Raw genomic sequence first — 20,988 nt, 5'->3', positions numbered from 1 at the left:
TAGGTATTAGGCAGAAAACATACAGAGAAGTGAATTGTATCCCTGACTTAAAGAACAATATATACAAAGGCCGAGAGATGACAGCACAGTCACCAAGAGCAGAGTGTAGTGTAAGATGGATAGGGTGCCAGGACATGAGTCGAGACGGCCATTCAGTCATTCAGTAATGACTATAATTTGCCAGGGACTCTGCCAAACTCCAGGGGTATGAAAATAAATAAAATCCAATCTCTGCTCTTTATGGTCTTATTCATAGTCTAATTAGAGAGAGACAAATAATCACAGCAGAATGTGAAAATGTAATAACCATTTTATCTTATTTTATTATATACAAAGTGCTATGGAGACAAAAAGGAAGCAAGGGTGGGGAAAAAGCAGGGTCAGGAAAGCTGTCAGGGAATATATGATTTTTGAGCTAATTTTTCAAAAGGAGAAGGAATTTGTGAGAGAAAGGAAGAAGTAAAACATTCTGGGCAAAGAGGGCATGATAATACGGGCATGGGGATTACCACACCAAAAACAAAACAAAACAAACAAACAAACAAACAAACCCAAACAAAAACCTCATGCGTATATTAGCAAGTGAGTTTCTCTTTTTGAAAAAATGTTTAGGGGTGCCTGTGTGGCTCAGTCGGTTAAGCATCCAATTTTGTCTCAGGCCATCATCTCATGGTTCATGAGTTTGAGCCTGGGTCAGGCTGTGTGCTGACAGCTTGGACCCTGGAACTTGCTTCAGATTCTGTGTCTTCCTCTCTCTGCCCCTCCCTTACTTGTGTGTGTGCACGCACGTGCACTCTCTCTCTCTCTCTCTCAAAAATAAACGTTAAAAAAAAATTTTTATTGATTTGTTTAGAGAGCGAAAGTAGGGGTGGCGGGGCAGAGAAAGAATCCCAAGCAAGCCCCACCCTGTCAGAACAGAGTCCTACTTGGGGCTCCATCTCACAAACCAGGAGATCATTACCTGAATGGAAATCAAGAGTTGGATGCTTAACCCACTGAGCCACCCAGGTGCCCCAGTAAGTGAGTTTTTAAGACCAGGGCTTGCTAGGCAAATGTGGACATGGAAGGAAATAAAACAAACAGGTAGATACTGACCAAGCTCTTGAAGATTAGTAAATATCACCCCAAGAGTTTGAATTTATCCTGCAAGTTATACAAAATATGGAAGTGCTATAAGCAGAAGAGTGATATAATTGGATTTGCATTCCAGAAAGACCTTTAGGATGAAAGTGCACAGAATGGAAAGCAGAAAGGCAGTCTGGAAAGGGACATTTCACATCTGATTATATTCTTATTTGCATTATTTTCAGTATAATGTTTTAGTGTCTTGTCTATTCAACTTGTTAATCTCTCTAAGGATAGGAGATACTGATGCTTTTTTATTTCTGCGACCAAAGAGCACAAAGTAAGGCACATCGCTTTTCGGTAAAATTATACTGATTAAATGTTTGATTAAACTTAACTTTGAGCCTAGACTCCTGTTGAGTGGAGAAAGATTTCACTGCTGCCCTGCAGGAGAGAAGCAGCTGTATTCTTCTCCTTTGAATAGATATCTTAACCTGTCCAGAAAGGGGAAATAACTACATCCGTACAAAGGAGGTGTTGGGAAGTTTAATTAGCCAGTGTTTATAATCTTCTTTGAAGCTGAAAAGTGCTAATTATGTTTTTCCCACTTTAAGACTCTGAGTCACATGGACCATATCTTAAGAGCTTCTGAGTTAGGAAAGTTTTTACCTACATAAATTGAGCTGAGTAGCTTTTGCAAACACATATTCCAGCAAGATAGCCTTAGGATTGACCAAACCTACAAACCAACAAAAACCAAACCAACAAAAACCACCAAAGGAATGTTGCTTCATGAAGAGTTTTCCTTTCCTGTAGGTATCCTCTGCTGCTTACCTTTGCCCCTACTTTAATAGACTCAGTGTCATAGCTTTCCATGCAATCCAATCATGGACCTCTTAATCCTTCACATCTAAGCATGGTGGAAAATTAACTTACAATTTATTGAGGAGAGGTAGATCTAGAAGTAATATGCAAATCAACTCAAGGGAATCTTATGGAAGGCCATTGTGCCTATTCATGCCCAGTGTCCATGCAAGACAGTTACCTGGCCCTATCACTGAAGAATGTCTTCAAGCCTAGTTTAGTCCTTCAAATCCAAAACTAAAGACCCTAAAACTGAGATACTAAAGTTTCCCCCCTTATCTATCAAAGTCGCATTTTCTCCATTTTTTTCAGTTACTGCTTTTTCAGATGATTTACACTGGGAATATCCATTTTCTTCAGAGGAAAGCTTATTCCATACTAATAGGTACATGGTCTTACTGTATGGCTTTAATATACCAACTATTTAAAAATATAACCCCAAAGGATCAATATTCATATAAAAGACACGATGGGTGTCAGATTGCAATGAATATAGTCAGTGAATCAAACATTTTGGGAAGTGCCTAGAGCAACCTTGAGGTTATTTGTGTTCAAATGTGTATCATCTGAAAATGGTCTTTGATGGAAACAGATGCTTACATATTGGAGACCATACCCCAAAGGAGACAATAACTGTGAATGACATTGATAATATTTACTGATCAAGTGTTAGTTATATGCTAAGCACTGATTTCTGTGCTTTGCATGTACTTGCCCAAGACTGTTCATTTCCTAGGTGGAACCTTCTCAAATAGGCTGTTTGAACCAAGAGTCTCTCCACTTAACCACTATAGTCATGTTTCTCAGACTAGGGCATCCAACAGTATGCGAGGGGTAAACACACCCCAGATAAACAGTTTATCTTCTTAGAATCAACTTAATCCAAGGGTCAGTAATGGAATTGTATCAAAAATTTACCTAAATTTTTCATATAAAATATAATATTCCGGGATATTTGTGGCAGAGTGTTTCTAACTATGGGCCCACCCTCTTGTACACTCATCTCTGTTGTTATCATACTTCGATGAAGAGTTTGCAGAGTCACATACTCTTCTGTAATAATGCATACTGAGGTTTCTCTGGATGTCATTTAGCCAAACCATTCATTTATCACCTTTTGCATTCCAAGTGTATTGCTGGGATACAATTTACCATGGGAGGAGGATTTGGACAGTTGTAACTTCACCCAATCCTGGAATTAAGAGCATTAATTAATAAATGTTATCTCTTCCAATACCAGAAAAACAAGAATAAAGAAGGATTAATACACACATGTGTATGTGCACTCATAGGCCACCTACTTAGTAAAATAGGCAAAGAGAAAGAAACCCCCAGGAAGGCAACACATCTTGATACCTTGTACTCTGTTGTACACTCATAGAAAGGTAAATGACAGAACCATGTATGCTCAAAAACACCATTAGATTGCATCATTTAGTTATCATGGAATTAAATCCTTGTTCAGCTCTCAAGGTTTTTACTGCTCAGATGATTGTTCTTGAACAAGAGATTGGCAAGAATGCCCTGGTAGAGAATGGCATTTACTTAGCAGTCCATGTCTTAACTTTACTAGAATCCTTAGTGTTTAAATCAAACTGTCCTGTATGAGAGGTTGAGACTCCCTGCCCTATTTATTTTGGTGGCTCTGTTTTCCAGTCTTAACAATTTTCTGGTAATAAACCTTCCATTAAATTTATTAGGCTGCGTGTCAGTTTTATATTTTGGAGACTATATTTGTTGAAAATGAACTCTAGAATTCTCTGCTGGCTGGAATAATTCTTGAACCCTGATTACTAGGCCATGTCAATGGTCTGTTATTTAGTGCCATACCACTTTGTTTCAATTGATTTGCAGTTGTTGCTAGGGTTCTGCTCAATTTCATTTTTGTATGCTTATTTGCATTAGATTCAGGACTTGATTGAGGGAATGAAAACCTGGGATGGAGTTATAATTATCTTCTTGGGAATTTTCTCCCTTCTTACATTCCAAGTTTAGTCAAGGGATATACTTTGCAATGGCAAGTGGAGATGGGGGAAGGAGGATACAGCAGGAACTACCCAGGAAAGAGACGGTAGATTTGATTTCCTAATATTTCTTCCTCCTCTCAAATATCCCCATGCTTTTTTGCTAGTTTTCTGCCATTTCTTGAAAAGCATATCATAGTTATCTGGAGAAAGAGAAGAAATCAAACAATATAATACTTAGTCAGATACATTCCTTCTGGCATTTGACAAATATAGTCAAGCAACCTAGATTTTCTACATTTGCTTTTAGTGAAAATTCCAGTTTAGAGCTCATTTCTTTCTTTGTACATCACTGAAGGCATCCAAGAGTAATCAACAGAGTCCGTATTCCTGCCGTTTTGATTCTAGTCCTCCAAAATCTCACCAACTGTGCCCATGTGTCTGGAGTCTCCAGAGCTGGCAGGTAGTATCTTAACTGACTACATCACCATCAATAGCATGGTTTGAAAGTCTTTCATTCAGTGATGAATGAATCTGCACCATTGGCCATACCATCTCAACTCAGTCTACTCTTCATTTACTTTGCTTTATTTCTTATTCCAATATTTGTATTGGGTGGGAATATATTAGAATCAAATTAAAGAAATAGGCTCAAGCTAAGACAAGCCAAAAGAGGGTGAAGGTTGTTATTCAGGACATGCTTTTCCTAGGACAGAAAAAAAGCCAGTTCTCAGGAAGGGACTACAATTATAAAATAGAAAGTTATTAGAATGTTTTCTCTTCTCTCATCTTTGATCCTTTGCCTAAGAACAATTACTGGCTTTCTATCTGCAGATCAGACTACATGATCTCTTAAAATACCATTTAGTTCGCTGAATTTGTAAGCCCTCTAACTTACAGAGAGTCTGAATCAGATAACTATTTGATCCGGAAGTACTGGTATCATATAGACCATCCCAAATCTTTTTTTTTTTTAACTTATTTGTGTAGTTGAATGCATCACCCACAGAAAACTGTACTTTAGTGGTGAATCCCATCAAACAACATTGAATCAGTAGTTTTCATGAGGCTGAAGAGAGCCATGAACTTCCATCTCTGCAGATTTCACAACCCAATAATCTTAATATATCTACATGTATTAGGGGGCAGATATTAACTTACTCTCCCAAAGAGTGTTATATTGGGATCAATATTTCATTAGCACTCTCCAGAGCTAATGATTAAGCCATGTACCAGCTGGACCCAATTCCCTGCTGTGAGTCATTGACATTTGCACTGTGGCCTGTGAGGTAATCTGCCCTTTTAAAGGAATGAGAAAGGTTAACCCAGACCCTTGTAAACCTTTATCAATGACTTAACATCATTAAAATTTACCCAGTCCATTTTGTGGCAGTCAATCAAACATAAAAGTCCCTAGAGTAGTAGGCCCTTAATTTTTTAACTGAGAAAATCAAGCCAACAATTTCTTGAAAAGTGTTTAAATATCTAATATGTGCCCCCAGACAATACAAGGTGCTATGGAAGATACAGACCAAAAAAAAAAGATAACCTGCTGCATACCCTCAAGAAACTTACTGACTAAATGGGAAGTCAGATTAAAACTCAAGAATAACCTAAGATTTTAAGTATTAACTAATAACCACAAAGAGGAAATAAATGAAAACTACAGTCAAATGGAAAGTAGTTTTTTTTAACCTTTCAAAAATTATATCTGATGTGCTTTGCATCAAGAAAGCAAAGAAAATACAAACAAGATAGATGGGACTTGGGCTGCATTTCTAAAGATTTATAAAATTTGTGATAGGTTGGAAAGAATGAGGATCACTTTTGCTTTGTCTAGAGAGAGAGGGGAAGGGATGAGGGAACTGGAGCAGAGAGAAAGAAAGGAAAAAAAGGAAAAAAGGAAGAAAGGAAGAAAGGAAGAAAGAAAGAAAGAAAGAAAGAAAGAAAGAAAGAAAGAAAGAAAGAAAGAAGAAAGAAAGAGAAAGGAGGGAAGGAAGGAAGGAAGGAAGGAAGGAAGGAAGGAAGGAAGGAAGGGAGGGAGGAAGGAAGGGAGAAAGGAAAAGAAACTAGAGCTGCACAAAATAATTTTTCATCCAGATATTTCTACACACCTGAGTCTGACTGGTAAAATTTGGGGAAAAGAAGTCATTGTGTGAGCCAGAACTGAAAAATGACTAGCAAAACCTGTGGAATGAGAACCAAAACAATAATTTGCATAGGTGTGAGAGAAATCCTGTTTCTAGTGTTTAGGGAGAAGCTAGAGCCATCAATGTGAAATCTCACAGGTGCATCTTGCCTCCCTAACAACACTTTTCCTCTCTGTGCACACACTGCAGGTGTGTACAGATCTAGGCTCCAACAGGTCGACTTTTCTTTCTACCACAGCTTTCCCTCCCAAGCATTGCTCCTGCTACTGAGATAACTACCAGGTTGTTCTTGGCAGCTTCCAAAACACTTGCATCTTCTGAATGTTTCATCCACAGGCTTCCACACCTCCCACTGGGCATCAGCTAATTTTTCATTTGCCCAAGCCCTCAGAATGACAGGTCCCACAATTAGCCTTCCCAGAGGCTTCCTTCTTCCTTGGCAGTAGGTGTGGTGAATGTCAAAATCCCATCCTGTTAGCAAACTCAGTTTAGTATTAAAAGCTTTGTGTATGACAGCAAACAAATGTTTGGGGGCGTGGTGGGGCAGAAGTATCTTAAGAAGGAAAATGACTGGGCCATTTGTTTCATCCAAGTGTGAAGTGTTAGAGAAAAAGCTTATCTAGTCCAGCCCCATCATTTTATTGAAAAAGAACATGGAAACCTGAGAGGCAAAGTGTCTAATCCAAGATTTGACAGAAAGTTAGTGACAGAGGTAGTTTTGGCTCCTCACTGGGAAATTGTAAGCCCTTGTAAGACAAAAGCCATGATTTATATATCTTTGAAGCTCCACAGTTCCTAGAATGGGGCTTTGCCCATAATAAATGGTAAGTAAATGTTTTGGAGAAAGACAAGATAATCCAAGGATTGATTCTAAACCAAAATTCTCAGTGTTGTCAATTCCTAATTTCTTTTTTGTTAATTCAATTTTTCCTCTATTATTTATCATCTAGGGTTTATATTTCATGTACTTTTTACCTATAATGTTCAATTTCTCTTCAAAATCAAGACACTTTCCTCAATTAAGATGAATACTTTATTACCTCCTTTCTTCTGCATATCTCTTTTATCCCTTTCAGATGGTTCCTAACTCATTACCACCCCTTTCTGTATCCTAAACACTGAACTCTCTGTACAGTGTCATTGGGTGTCTTCAGATGAACTGATTATCCAACTATTATTGAATGAAATGTTTGATGCTAAGAAATTAAATTAATCAGTTATGAATTACATACTGTATATTCTTCAGTATTAACCATTTGAGGAATATAGCAAGTCAAAGAAATACTCCTTGCATTCAGAAAGCTTTTTATTCATTTTTATTCATTTGATTGGAGAAAAAATTAATGAAGATTCAAATGACAACATAAAAAAAGCACAATAGATGACATAAAACAAAATATGATTGATTTCTATACAGACAACAAATGCTATAGTAGTAAATCCTGTGGAATAAAATGGGACAGTCTCCTGGAATAGAAGAGATATGAGATGAGCTTGTGGATCAGACTTAGCAGAAAGAGTCTGAGATTTTTCTGTGTGAAAAGAAAATTGGGACAAAGCTTTGAAGACAGATATCCACCTATAAGTTATAAGTAGGTGTTAGTGAGTAGACAAAAGTGGTTAGAACAAAGGGCATATATCAGGAAGAAAGATGCAGAGGCTGATAGTCCAGGAGTTTGGGGCCTTGAATTTTGAGATATGTGCTTAAGCCAGCTAGCAGTCACTAAGTGATGTTGGTCTCCAAGGGCTCATGTTCTCACTGGGGAGACGGACATGCACATAGAGAGTTTCTAAGATTAATTTGATGACGTATGGACTCATGAAGGAAATTAGGTGGTACTGAACCAACCTTAAAAAAATAGTTGCTCATAGGTCAATATGACCAAGAAAGACTTCAAGTAAGCTAAAATTTGAATTGGTATCCAAAGGGCAGTGAGAGTCTGGATTAGCAGTGAGAGAATAGGAGACTTTTTACAGGGAGAAAAAAAAAAGTTTCTGACTTTAAAAATTTGTATTTGTTAAGTTGTTTTTCTCACCCCTGATATTAAGTGGAAATAAATAAAAAGCTTTTGTTGTTCAAAAATTGTATCAAATATATTTTCTACCCTGAGAGAGGAGAATGCACGCATGGTAAATTTTAGAGCTATGCTGTTAGTGTTTATGAAGACCTCACTGCAGAATATATGCTCTACTAAGTTTCATCTCTTTTTTGCAATTAATAATTATTGATTTTTAAAATGTCACCTCAACCAAACACTAAATATTTAAGAAATATAGATGGTGGCTGCTTAATTATGAGATCCCTATATGCTTCTGTTTTCTCTGTATTCAAGAACCAATTAAAGGAACAAGCAGTTTGTACTCTTGAGTCCACCTGAAACAATCACTATAAGAAAAAAGAAAAGTCATATCGAAGGGCATGATTTGAAACTTATTCTTGGCATGAAGCTAATATAATACTGTTCTTGCACAATCTGAGGGGGTTGATGGGACTACTTTCCCTTTACTAATATTTTTTGTAGATTCCAGGGGTTATAATATCCTTGTGTCCCTATTTTGTTTGTTTGGTTTTTTTAATAGGGGATTCAGGAAGATTTAAGAAAATGCCATTTTTCCCACTATCATCCCAGAATCCTCCATTATTGTTATTCTATGAAATAGTAGGTAGCTAGTTTTGAGTGGTATGGTTAGAAGGAAATCCCTTTTTTATTTGAGATACATAGTAAATAATACTTAAAGAAATATCATACGGTTTTTGCAGTTCTAGATGTATGCTCTTTAGATCAGAAAAAAAGTAAATATAAAGTTTAATTATATCAATGAGTCCTTAAAGAAGAAAGCCAAAGAAATGGAATAGTACTAAAAAAAAAGATAATTCAAGAAGACTTTCCAGAGATACATTTTATTGCCTGAATTAGTCTAAGCATGGCAATGAAATATATAATGTATACTTTTATAGGGAAAAGAAATAACTAGGCAATGTAAAAAAAATAGGGATCATTACCAGAAAATATAGCTTGTAAAAATTATTCAGAAAAAATTCAGTTACAATGGGTAAAAAGCTTTAGTAATTTAAGAGTTTGAAATGTATTTGTTTTTATATTTAAATGAATTTCTTTTATTCATAATATATTAATATATTCTTATATGATGATTAGAAAAATCTCTAGAATAATAAAATTATAAATTTCATATAATTTCCTGGATGTAAGTATACCATAAGGAAAACTGAGTATACAACTGTGTTCCCTTGACTAAAATCATAGGCCAAAAGTTCGTTAAAGATACTATATGGATCCTTTCAAAGTTATGATAAGACATAGCCAATGAAGTAAGAATATTTGCTTAAGAAAACAGATAAATTCCCCTCTCCCCATAAAATTGTCATGTTGACTTTGATTTTCACTCCTCCATGTAAACAACTTGGAAATCATCATACCAGTTCTTGAAACAACAACAAAAACAACAAAAATTGAACAAGCTGAAAATTAACTACTTCTGTTGAACTCCTCAAAGAACTGAGGTATCCAGCAGGCCAAAAATCTAAAAAGAGAGATAAAATACTGAGAGTAACAGGCAAGAAACCCTGGGCCATAAACTAGTGGGAACAATTCAATGGTCTTTTTTATAAGTTGGTAGGGCTGAGTACGGACTAGCATGAAAGAAAAAACTCCTGAGGGCTGCATTCCTAGGGGAGGGTAGCACATTTTTGTAGGTTTTAACTCTTTTAAGTGTTTCCATGTGAACCAGCAATTACACTCCTTGGTATTTACCCAATTGATTTCTAAACTTATGTCCACATAAAAGCATCCACACAAATGTATAGAGCAGCTTTATTCATAATCATAAAAACTGGGAGCAACCAGACATTCTCTAGGTGAATGGATAAACAAACTGTGGTATACTGGTGCAGTGGAATATCATATTTAGTGTTGAAAAGAAATGAGCTAGCAAGGCATGAAAAGAAATGGATGGATCCTAAATTTCCAAGTGAAAGAAGCCAAACTGAAAAGACTGTGAATTGTATGAGTCCAATTATGACATTCTGCAAAAGGTAAATCTGTAGAGACTATCAACAGATTGATTATTTCAGAGATTCAGAGGAAGGAATTTGAATGGCATGTGACTTTGTTCAGAGTGGCAAAACTGTTCTAGGCAATGTGGATACATGCCACTATGCATTTGGCAAAATCCATTGAACTTTAAAACATAAGAGTGGATGCTAATGTTTGTATATTTAAAAATTCATTTATGAGGTCAGAGGAATCACAGGATGGAGTGCAGAATGTGACAAAACATATAACTGTATTACAAATGTATGAAATGACTGCACTGAAAGGGATATGGGGGACAATGTGCTGCCTTAAGTCACTTTAGAAATGAAAGGAGTGCATGTTGCTGTCCAGTTCTCCCAGCACCATTTGTTAAAGAGGCTGTCTTTTTTCCATGGGGGAGGGGAAGGAAAAAAAAAAAAAAGAGGTTAGAGTGGGAGAGAGCCAAAGCATAAGAGACTGTTAAAAACTGAGAACAAACTGAGGGTTGATGGGGGGTGGGAGGGAGGGGAGGGCGGGTGATGGGTATTGAGGAGGGCACCTTTTGGGATGAGCACTGGGTGTTGTATGGAAACCAATTTGTCAATAAATTTCATATATATATATATAAAAAAAAAGAAATGAAAGGAGTGTATAAAGCTAAAGGCAAAATAAATAATATAAGAACTGTGCTGGCTGGTAAAGTTGTTTCTCATTGGAATAAAGGTTAACAGTTTTGATACCTGTATACTGTTAATAGCAAGTATCCAATATAGATTTGAACACTTAAATAAGTGGATGGAGAGTGATGGAAGCTAGGTGTCTCACTGTTGGAGTGGCGGTTTATACACAGGTATTAGGAAAAGGCTAGAATGATAATATGGTAATAGATTAAAATTGGAAATATCATTGTGAACTCATGTTGAGTTGAATATTGATACAGATAATTGCATATAGAAATATTTATAGATATGTTTATTTATTTTTTTAATTTTTTAGTGTTTATTTATTTTTGAGAGACAGAGACAGAGACAGAGAATGAGCGTGGGAGGGGCAGAGAGAGAGGGAGACACAGAAACTGAAGCAGGCTCCAGGCTCTGAGCTGTCTGCACAGAGCCTGATACGAGGCTCGAACCCACAAACTGTGAGATCATGACATGAGCCAAAGTCAGATGCTTAACCACCTGAGCCACCCAGGCGCCCCTAGATATGTGTATTTATATCAGCTAGTATATATATACATGTTTCCTTGTTCTGAGGGAGTCTAAAAACAACAACACCACAATAGAAGTAAGCATACCTATTGCTCACATTGTAGTTTGTAAACTCATCTGCCAATAAAAAGAACCAGGGCTCATTGGAGAAATGGCTGGCACTAGGATGAGGTCAGGAAATTTACAAGATGAGCCCAGAGCATCTTAACAGTGTTAGAAAGAAAGGAAGTGCTAAAAAAAATGATGGAGGTATGTCCAAGGGATATAAGAGTCATTGAAAGAGCTCCCAGTAGCTAAATCTGGAACAATTTGAGCAACAAAATAAATAGTGTGAGGTTATAGCCCAAAATATAAAACAAACACCCATGAATTCATACTGATATAAATAAATAATTGAATAAAATAAAAACAAATGGAGAGGAAAGGAAATCTTCGACACAGAAGAATTCCAAATAATTTGTGTAGACACTTTCCCCTGAAAAAGGAGGAGCATAATTACCCATTCCTTAAGTGTGGGCCATGGATAGTGACTTCCTTCCTGTGTAAAAAAGGACAAAAAAAGGAGTAATTTCACACTGGAGAAAACTGACAAGCACTACTTCAGCTAGGCTATCAAAGTCAACATCAACACAATAAGTCATGTTGATAGTTTATATTCTTGATATGATGGCATGAGAATGTCACTTTACCTCTGTAGTTCTCCTCCCCAAAACCCATAATTCCAGTCTAATTGTGAGAAAATTGTCAAACAAATCCAAATTGAGGACACTCTACAAAATCTCTGATCAGTACTCTTGAAGTTCGTCAAAACCAAGGATAGTCTAAGAACCAACAGAACCAACCTGTTGGTTCTGTTGGTTTCTGTTCACAACCAACAGAAATCTAAAGATGAATGATTACTGAATGTATTGAGGTATCTTAAATAGGATCAGAGAACAGAACAAAAGGACAGTAGGTAAAAACTAAGGCTATATGAATAACAAATGGACTGTAGTTAATAATAACATACCAGTATCAATTCCTTACAACATACGCATTCTAATAATGTAATATGTTAAAGATAGGGGAAACCTAGTAAAAGGTTTATGGAATGTTGTATTATCATTATTTTTTCTGTAAATCTTAATTATAAAAAATGAAATCTATTAAGAAAAAAATGTTTGACATGTTTTGTCTTAGTATGCGAAGGTTCATCAGTTTGCATGAGTCCCCAGTTACCGCTTCCTGGAATAGAGACACATTAAGCACTCATAACAAAGGTTGTAGTAGGGAGAGACACATACTCATACACACACACACACACACACACACACACACACGAAATAGGGTTGGTAGTGACAAAAGAAAGCTCAATAAAAATGGGAGAACATGCAAGACGTGTTGCCTTTATTGTCTTCTCCACCCAAGGAACCCACATAGTTCATCTTCCATAGCTCCTATCTTCTTCTTCAAAAAAGTGGTCTTATAAGCCAAGTATCATGATTTCTATTTGAGTATATTTCAATACATTCTAACATATACAAACCATTTAAGTTCCAGCTCACAGAATGGTTTATACTTTCACTTCTCTAGAATGTCTAATATTAGAAACTCATTTACTTTATGGGAGTTCTTTAATACTTGGATAAGAAAAGTAAAGCATGTCTTGCCCCGGGCCAGTAAATAAGTGACAATCTGCAAATTTAATATAAAAATGATTAATTTTCATAGATAGTGGTGTAGTCCAGTAAAACCTTGTAAAATGCTCTATTAAATAGGTGAAAGAAATAAAAACTTAATGAAAGATTTATTTATAGAACTTTATTTTTTAGAATAGAGAATGATTTTGTTCTAAAGCTGGGAAGAATATTTGACACTGGTTTTTATATTTTAAAAAAGCAAAGCCATACTTATTTATTTAGAGGAACCATTTTTAATGAATCCATTCATTTTATTTATGCAGCTAAAGTGGTAATCCTACTGACCTTCACTATGAAAAGAGCTAAGTATTTTTCCATTTTAACATTGTCAATTTCACTTTTTTAAAATAGCCAAATAAAAGCTAACTTTGGTCCAGCAAGAATGAATGACAGTAATTCCAAATAAGTAGAGGATGAAATCATGAGGTTTCATACACTTATGAAGTGTGCAGTAGCATTTCAGTTCATTTCGTCCATTGACAGCTAACCTTCATACTATATTTATTCATTTACTTATTGATTAGTTTCTTCAAGAAAAAAAAAACCCTTTCATTTAAAAAAACATTTGTTACACTCCTACATAGATCATTCTACCAAAGGGGAGAATGACATTATAAACTAGAGATAGAAAAAAATAACATTATGAGAGATATATCATGTATAATATTTCCAGACAGAGAGAAGTGATAAAGATTTTATTGTTGATTTTATTTACTTGTTTATTTACTTACTGTATTCTTGTTTTATTCACTTTGAGGACTAAAAAAGAATTATGAAAGCACAATGGCAGTCCTTTTAATTTACTGAGTGCACTTTGTCCATTAGAAAAATACTGTCTTCTTTATAGCTTGTGTATAATCATATTCACTTTCCTCACCACAGAAAAGCAAATTCCTCACTACCAAGCACATGTCTTGTCTTAAACTTATTAAGCGAAGCAGGTGGGTGAGATATAATAATAAATTAATATTTGGTCTTTGCCCCTGGTTCCTCACACATCCCTGGGAATTTTCTGAGTGATAGCAGTGATAAGAGAATCTTTTTTTCTAATGAGGCAACTTTTAGTGGGCCCCTAGATAGATTCAGAATGGAGGCTGGTTGCCAGAAAGACCAAGTCTTACTTAGAATCCTGAAACTTTTAGCCCCAGTCCCCAAGTGCCCAGGAAAAGAGAGGTGCTGAGAGGGTGGCACACCCAGAAAGGGTATGGACGCTCCACTCATCTTCCCCTGCATCTTGCCCTATGAATCTCTTCCTTTTGGCTATTCTTTAATTGTATCCTTTATAATAAACTAGCAACAGTAACTAAAGTGCTTTCCTGAGTTCTGTGACCCTTTCCCATAAATTATCAAATATGAGGAGGGATTCCCAGGAACCCCTGATTTACAAGGTCAGTCAGATGTATTGGTGAACTTGCAAGTGACAAATGAAGTGGGGAAAGTGTTGTGGGACTAAGCCTTTTAACTTGTAAGATCTGATACTAATTCCAGGTAGATTATGTCAGATTTGAATTAAATTACTGGACATCCAGTTGGTGTCAGAGAGATGGAGAAGTGGTGTTGGAACATAGTTGGTGACAGGAGGAGAAAAAATGTCTCTGTAGGTCTCCTAAGAACTCAGAACAATTGATCAATTAATCAAAAAAGTTACTTGATAGATACTATGTCAAAAGATTTGTAGATGGTATAGAGAGTATAAATTAGTTTAGATAAAGGCCCTTAAGGGACATCTAGACAGTTTGTGTCCTTGCAAATACATTTAACAAGGAAGCTAATCTATATGAGTTGCCAAATTAATGGCAGAGATGATAAACATCATAGAAATTCCAAGCATATGCAGGTCAAAATCATGAGCAGATGAAAATTAGGAAAATGTTTCCTGGGTTACAGGATCAAGGTATGCCTTTGACTCTCCTCCGGGCTGTACAGAACGTGGTCTGCAGTGAACCTCACTCTTCCTCTGAGCAGTGACAACATCATGGATGTCTTCTTCCTGCCAGCTAACCCACATCAAACCTTAGTATCCTGCCTCTATGCAGATAAGGGAATTTTGATTGTCTCATCTGTGCTCTCTCTCTACACACACACACACAAACACGCCTTGAAAGACATACAGACAGAACTTTGCAGAAAGAGTTATCAATAAGATCCAAAGTATATAGAGTTGGAGGAGAGGAAAAAGAAGTGTTGGGTGCAGTTAGGTATTAACCTCCTAATCCAAATACTTCATTGTCTTTGGGATCAGGTGAGAAGCATATGTGGGTGGAGTTAGTTCCCAAGACTGGAAGATTCTCCCATGTGGGTATTTGATAAATTCTTGAAAAGTCTGCCATATGCCTGCCTCCTTTTTAGTTTTGCCATATAAATGGAGCCTGAGTCCTTGAATCCCGTGTAGAAGGCTGCCATCCTAACATCTACATCAATCACTATTGGCTTTCTGAGCAAGGAATAAATTCTTAACAGTGTTAAGCCACTGACATAATGGGTGTAATATAATAATTTATAATAAATATTTGAATAAAATATTTGGCTGACATCCTTGTTCCTGGCACAGAGCTCCTAAAACCCTTGGAATTTCCTGTGATGAGAGTGATAAAAGTATATTTTATTATGTTATGTTAATTTTTGGAAAGCACCTAAGAATGGGGGCTGATTGCCAGTGAGGCCAGCCATGTGTTTAAAGGCTTTGAAACTTCAGTCTTTTTTTTTTTTTTACCTTCTAAAGTACTTCTTTAATTTTTTTATTTTTTTTAATTTACATCCAAATTAGTTAGCATAGAGTGCAACAATGATTTCAGGAGTAGATTCCTTAATGCCCCTCACCCATTTAGCCCATCCCCCCTCCCACAACCCCTCCAGCAACCCTGTTTGTTTTCCATATTTAACAGTCTCTTATGTTTTGTCCCCCTCCCTGTTTTTATATTATTTTTGTTTCCCTTCCCTTATGTTCATCTGTCTTGTCTCTTAAAGTCCTCAGATGAGTGAAGTCATATGATATTTGTCTTCCTCTGACTAATTTCGCTTAGCATAATACCCTCCAGTTCCATCCACATAGTTGCAAGTGGCAAGATTTCCTTCTTTTTGATTGCCGAGTAATACTCCATTATATATATATACCACATCTTCTTTATCCATTCATCCATCGATGGGCATTTGGACTCTTTCCATACTTTGGCTATTGTTGACAGTGCTGCTAGAAACATGGGGGTGCATATGTCCCTTCGAAACAGCACCCTGTATCCCTTGGATAAATACCTAATAGTGCAATTGGTGGGTTGTAGGGTAGTTCTATTTTTAATTTTTTGAGGAACCTCCATACTGCTTTCCAGAGTGGCTGCTCCAGCTTGCATTCCCACCAACAATGCAAAAGAGATCCTCTTTCTCCGCATCCTCGCCAACATCTGTTGTTGCCTGAGTTGTTAATGTTAGCCATTCTGACAGGTGTAAGGTGGTGTCTCATTGTGATTTTGATTTGTATTTCCATGGTGATGAGTGATGTTGAGCATTTTTTCATGTGTCGGTTGGCCATCCGGAGTGTCTATTCACGTCTTTTGCCCATTTAATCACTGGATTATTTGTTTTTTGGGTGTTGAGTTTGATAAGTTCTTTACAGATTTTGGATACTAACCCGTTACCTGATATGTCATTTGCAAATATCTCCTCCCATTCTGTCACTTGCCTTTTAGTTTTGCTGATTGTTTCCTTCACTGTGCCAAAGCTTTTTATTTTTATGAGGTCCCAGTAGTTCATTTTTGCTTTTGTTTCCCTTGCCTCTGGAGACGTGTTGAGTAAGAAGTTGCTGCAGCCAAGATCAAAGAGGTTTTTGCTTGCTTTCTCCTCAAGGATTTTGATGGCTTCCTGTCTTACATTTAGGTCTTTCATCCATTTTGAGTTTATTTTTGTGTATGGTGTAAGAAAGTGGTTGGAACCTTCAGTCTTACCCCCAGACCTCCAGCAGGGAGGAGAGTGGGGCTGGAATCAGCCACCAATGGCAATGACTTAATCAACTATTCCTATGTAATGAAGCCCTCATAAAAACACAAATGGATGGGGTTCAGAGGGCTTCTGGGTTGATGAACTTGTGGAGGTGCTAGAAGAGTGATGTACCCTTCGCAAGTGTGGAAGGTCTGAACTCCTTCCCCATACCTTGCCTTATGCATCTTTTCCATTGGGATTGCCTGAGTTACACCTTTTTATAATAAACCGATAATACAGTAAGTAAAAGGGTTAAGTTCTGTGAGCCACTCTAGCAAAGTAATTGAAACCAAGGAGGGAATAATAGGAACCTCCTATTTATAGCCTGTTGGTCAGAAGCACAGGTAACCACCTGGACTTATGATTAGCATCTGAAGTGAAGGCAGTCTTATGGGACTAAGCTCTTAGCCTGTGGGATCTAATGCTATTTCCAGGTATATAGTATCAGAATTGAGTTCATTGCTTGATGATGTAGAAAACACACACACACACACACACACACACACACACACACCAGAATTGGTGTCAGAATTGGAGTTTTGTTTGTACTAGTAGTTAGTGTTACTGAACTAAGTAATAAATAAATGGAAAATAGAAGCTAGGTATTGTCATAATAAAAAACCTATAATTTGTGGTATTAGTTTATTGTTAGACAGTAAGCAATGAGAAAACAAACAGTAGTCTGGCAGCAGAATATTTGGTAAAACTGCCATGTGCAATAACTTGGAAGGAAGATCTTGCCCGCTGAGCTTGTGGCTTTAGGGAAGGTGATTGGAAAGATTCAGTAGGATAGTGAGTTGTCTTCTAATCATGATCTTTAACCAAGTATTATAAGGAAGAGTTCAGGAGAGAATTGGCTGGTTTTCAAATAGAGGTTGAGGAAGGATCAAAGCCAAAGAAAAGAGCTTTAGAGGTTTGAAACAATAAGGAACATCCAGACCATAACAGGAAGAACTGTAGGCATAATTACTGGCATAGGAGAAAGTCTGGAAAAAACACATCTAGTGCCTGCTAATATTGCCAATAAACTTATTACCAAAGAATTCAAGCCTGGACTAAAACATGGTTTAGTTTATCAAGTCATTAAACAAGTTGAGTACTCGGTTACATTATCAGAAAGAGGGCTCTAAAAACTGCAGCCTCTGAAGAATAAAGATCCCAAACACCCTGTGTTACTGTGGTCAAGAAGGATAATGAGCAAAGAAAACCTTCTCAGACATGTAAGGCGGGACCCTGGACAAGAGAAGTCTCCAAGAAAGGAGGCCTAATCAAGGCATTTCCCCTACTTTTGCAAGGAAGGGCCCTGCATAATTATATCATCGGGACTGAATATATGTTAAGAAAAGTGGATTACTTTTCTTACCTCTTCTTAGTAGGAAATAGAACCTATGGAAAAATCCTATAAAACTGAAAGCAGTCTTAATCTCTCAGTAAGTTAATGAAAGGTCTCCTGCCAAATGCCTACCTTGGACTTTGGATACGTAAGAATTTTTATTGAGATTTTGTCATTGATTTGTTATAGAAGCAAATATTACCCTAAACAGTAAAAAAGAGATAAAGAGTTAAATAGAAAATAAAAGCATGTAGACAGCAGCATGGAGGTGGACAAGCTCATGAGGTAGTCAATAAGACTGAATTAACCAGTCTTATTTGGAAAAAATGATAAGATATTTAAGTTCTTAGTTTAAATGTGAATGTGATGACAGTTTTTGGGTTCAAGCTCTGCATTGGGCTCTGTGCTGACAGCTCGGAGCCTGGAGCCTGGTTCGGAGTCTGTGTCCCCCTCTCTCTCACTGCCCTTCCCAACTTGTGCTCTCTCTCTCTCACTATCTCTCTCTCTCTCAAAAATAAATAAACATTAAAAATAAATGTGAATATGATGAGGAAGTCAGGATATGTTACTACTTATAGATATGTTAGGTTGAATTAATGTTATTTTTTAAAGATTTTTTAGGTTTATTTATTTTTGAGAGAGAGAGAGAGCACAAGGGAGGGAGGGGCAGGGAGAGCAAGGAAGAGAGAGAATCCCAAGCAGACTCTGCACTGTCAGCACACAGACCAGTGTGGGGCTCAATCTCAGGAACCCTGAGATCACGACCGGAGCTAAAATCAAGAGTTAGATGCTTAACCAAATGAGCCACCCAGGAGCCCCTGAATTAACATTATTAATAAATTAATGTATCAGATGAGCTTTTCCTACCTAGAAGTTCTCTGAAGTAGATTTTACAAAAATGGCTTCAAATATTCCCTTCTCTGTGTCCATGTAGCCAGGCAATATGATTTTTCAACTCTTGCCATCAAGAATTATAGCCTGTTTTCCCACTCTTCAAATCTAGGCTGGTCTTGGAGATTACTTTGATGCACAGAATTGGCAAAAGTAAAGTTGTGCCAATTCTAAAATGAGGCTGCAATAGTCCTGGCATGTTTCTGCTCTTGATCTTGGAATCCCACAGCATTTATCCAGTGGCACTTCAGAAATGCTCTGCACCAGTGACTATTTTTCTTTTTGAAATGGGAATGTCTATTTTGTTTTCTTATTCCTGTCTCACAATTGTATGTTGGATGTGGTGGGTGACAGAGGAATAAAAAATTTGCTTTTTTCGGTTCATTAATCTTCAAAACAATTTAAGTTAAACAGTAAGAACCGCCTCTGAACCTAATGGAGATCACAAGAGCATGATGAAGGAAGGAAGGAAGGAAGGAAGGAAGGAAGGAAGGAAGGAAGGTAGGAAGGAAGGAAGGAAGGATTCATTCATGATAAAATGAGATTCTTGGTGGGGAAGGGAGTGTGGGTACTTTCAATGTAGGAGGGATATGAATAATTATGACCAGAGGGCACACCATTGTGTATTGATTACAAAAATAGCTGTAATTATTTTTTCTCCCTCTACATATACCCTTTTGCAATGAAGCTTTGCAGCTTTTCCCATCAAGAAATGGAGGGTTTTTTTGTGCTTCTTGAGTAAGGATTGGCCCTGTGACTTGTTGTGACTGACTGAATGCAGAAGTAAAAGCAAGACGTTTTGAAGCCTAGGCCTTAGGAAATTGTGTAGACTTCTGCTCTCCTTCTGGAAACCCAGGTGCCCGATGTGGACAAGCTCGGAGTAGCATTCTGGATGATGAAAGAAGGGGCCCAGTTGCAACATTGCTCCAGTTGACAGCCAGTCAATTGCCAGATGTCTGAGGAAAGCCATCTAGACCAGTCAATCCCCATCAACCTACCAACTAACCACACATACAAGAGTTTACTTAAGATCAGCCAAGCCTGGTGAGATCAACAGGCCCAGTCAACTTCCCACAGACTTTTAAGAAATAATAATCGGTTTTTTTAGCCAATAAATTGTAATATGATTTGTTACCCAGCAGTAGATACTGGATGTAATTTCCCAAAAAATGAAACATTGGAAAACTTTGAGTATGACTGTACCAAGCCTCAGAAAGAAGAAAAAAAAATGGAATAAAACAACATGAGGAGCAGGCACTGTGAATACACTTAATTTGTGGGCACTGAGAACTTAAGTGACCATAAAAGAGCACCCATTGCATAGGGAAGGGGGCGCAGAAAAAGGAAGAATGTATATTTGAGCAGAGGAAAATAGGGAAATGCTAAAGATAACATTCTTTCCAACTTTGATAAGATCAGGTTTGACTCCTTGTGAATGATTATTGGAGAACCCAAGTGAGGGATCAGAGCCAAAAACTATATGAATGGATTCATGATAAAATAATCAGCAGACACCTATTAAAACTATGTTCTCTTTATTAGGCAGGTGAAGCCCTCCAAGACAATTTAAGTCAGGGTCTCTATTCCCAAAAGAAATTTCAATCTACTAAGAAAACAAGACACAAAACTTAGATCTTACCAAGACAGCATTAGGCTGTGGTGCAATGCATTGCTAGGTCTGAGCTACACAAGAGAGAATTGAAGGGGACACTAGATTTGTGCATCCACCATTAATATTTGAATGCTCTATACAGTATCTATGCTGATGATAACCCTGTTGATTCATGATAATCTCAAATGAACAACATACTATGCCTGCTGTGCA

This window comes from Lynx canadensis, chromosome D3 (genome assembly GCF_007474595.2).
Source record: "Lynx canadensis isolate LIC74 chromosome D3, mLynCan4.pri.v2, whole genome shotgun sequence".
Lineage (NCBI taxonomy): Eukaryota > Metazoa > Chordata > Mammalia > Carnivora > Felidae > Lynx > Lynx canadensis.
Note: the sequence above shows the minus strand (reverse complement) of the source record.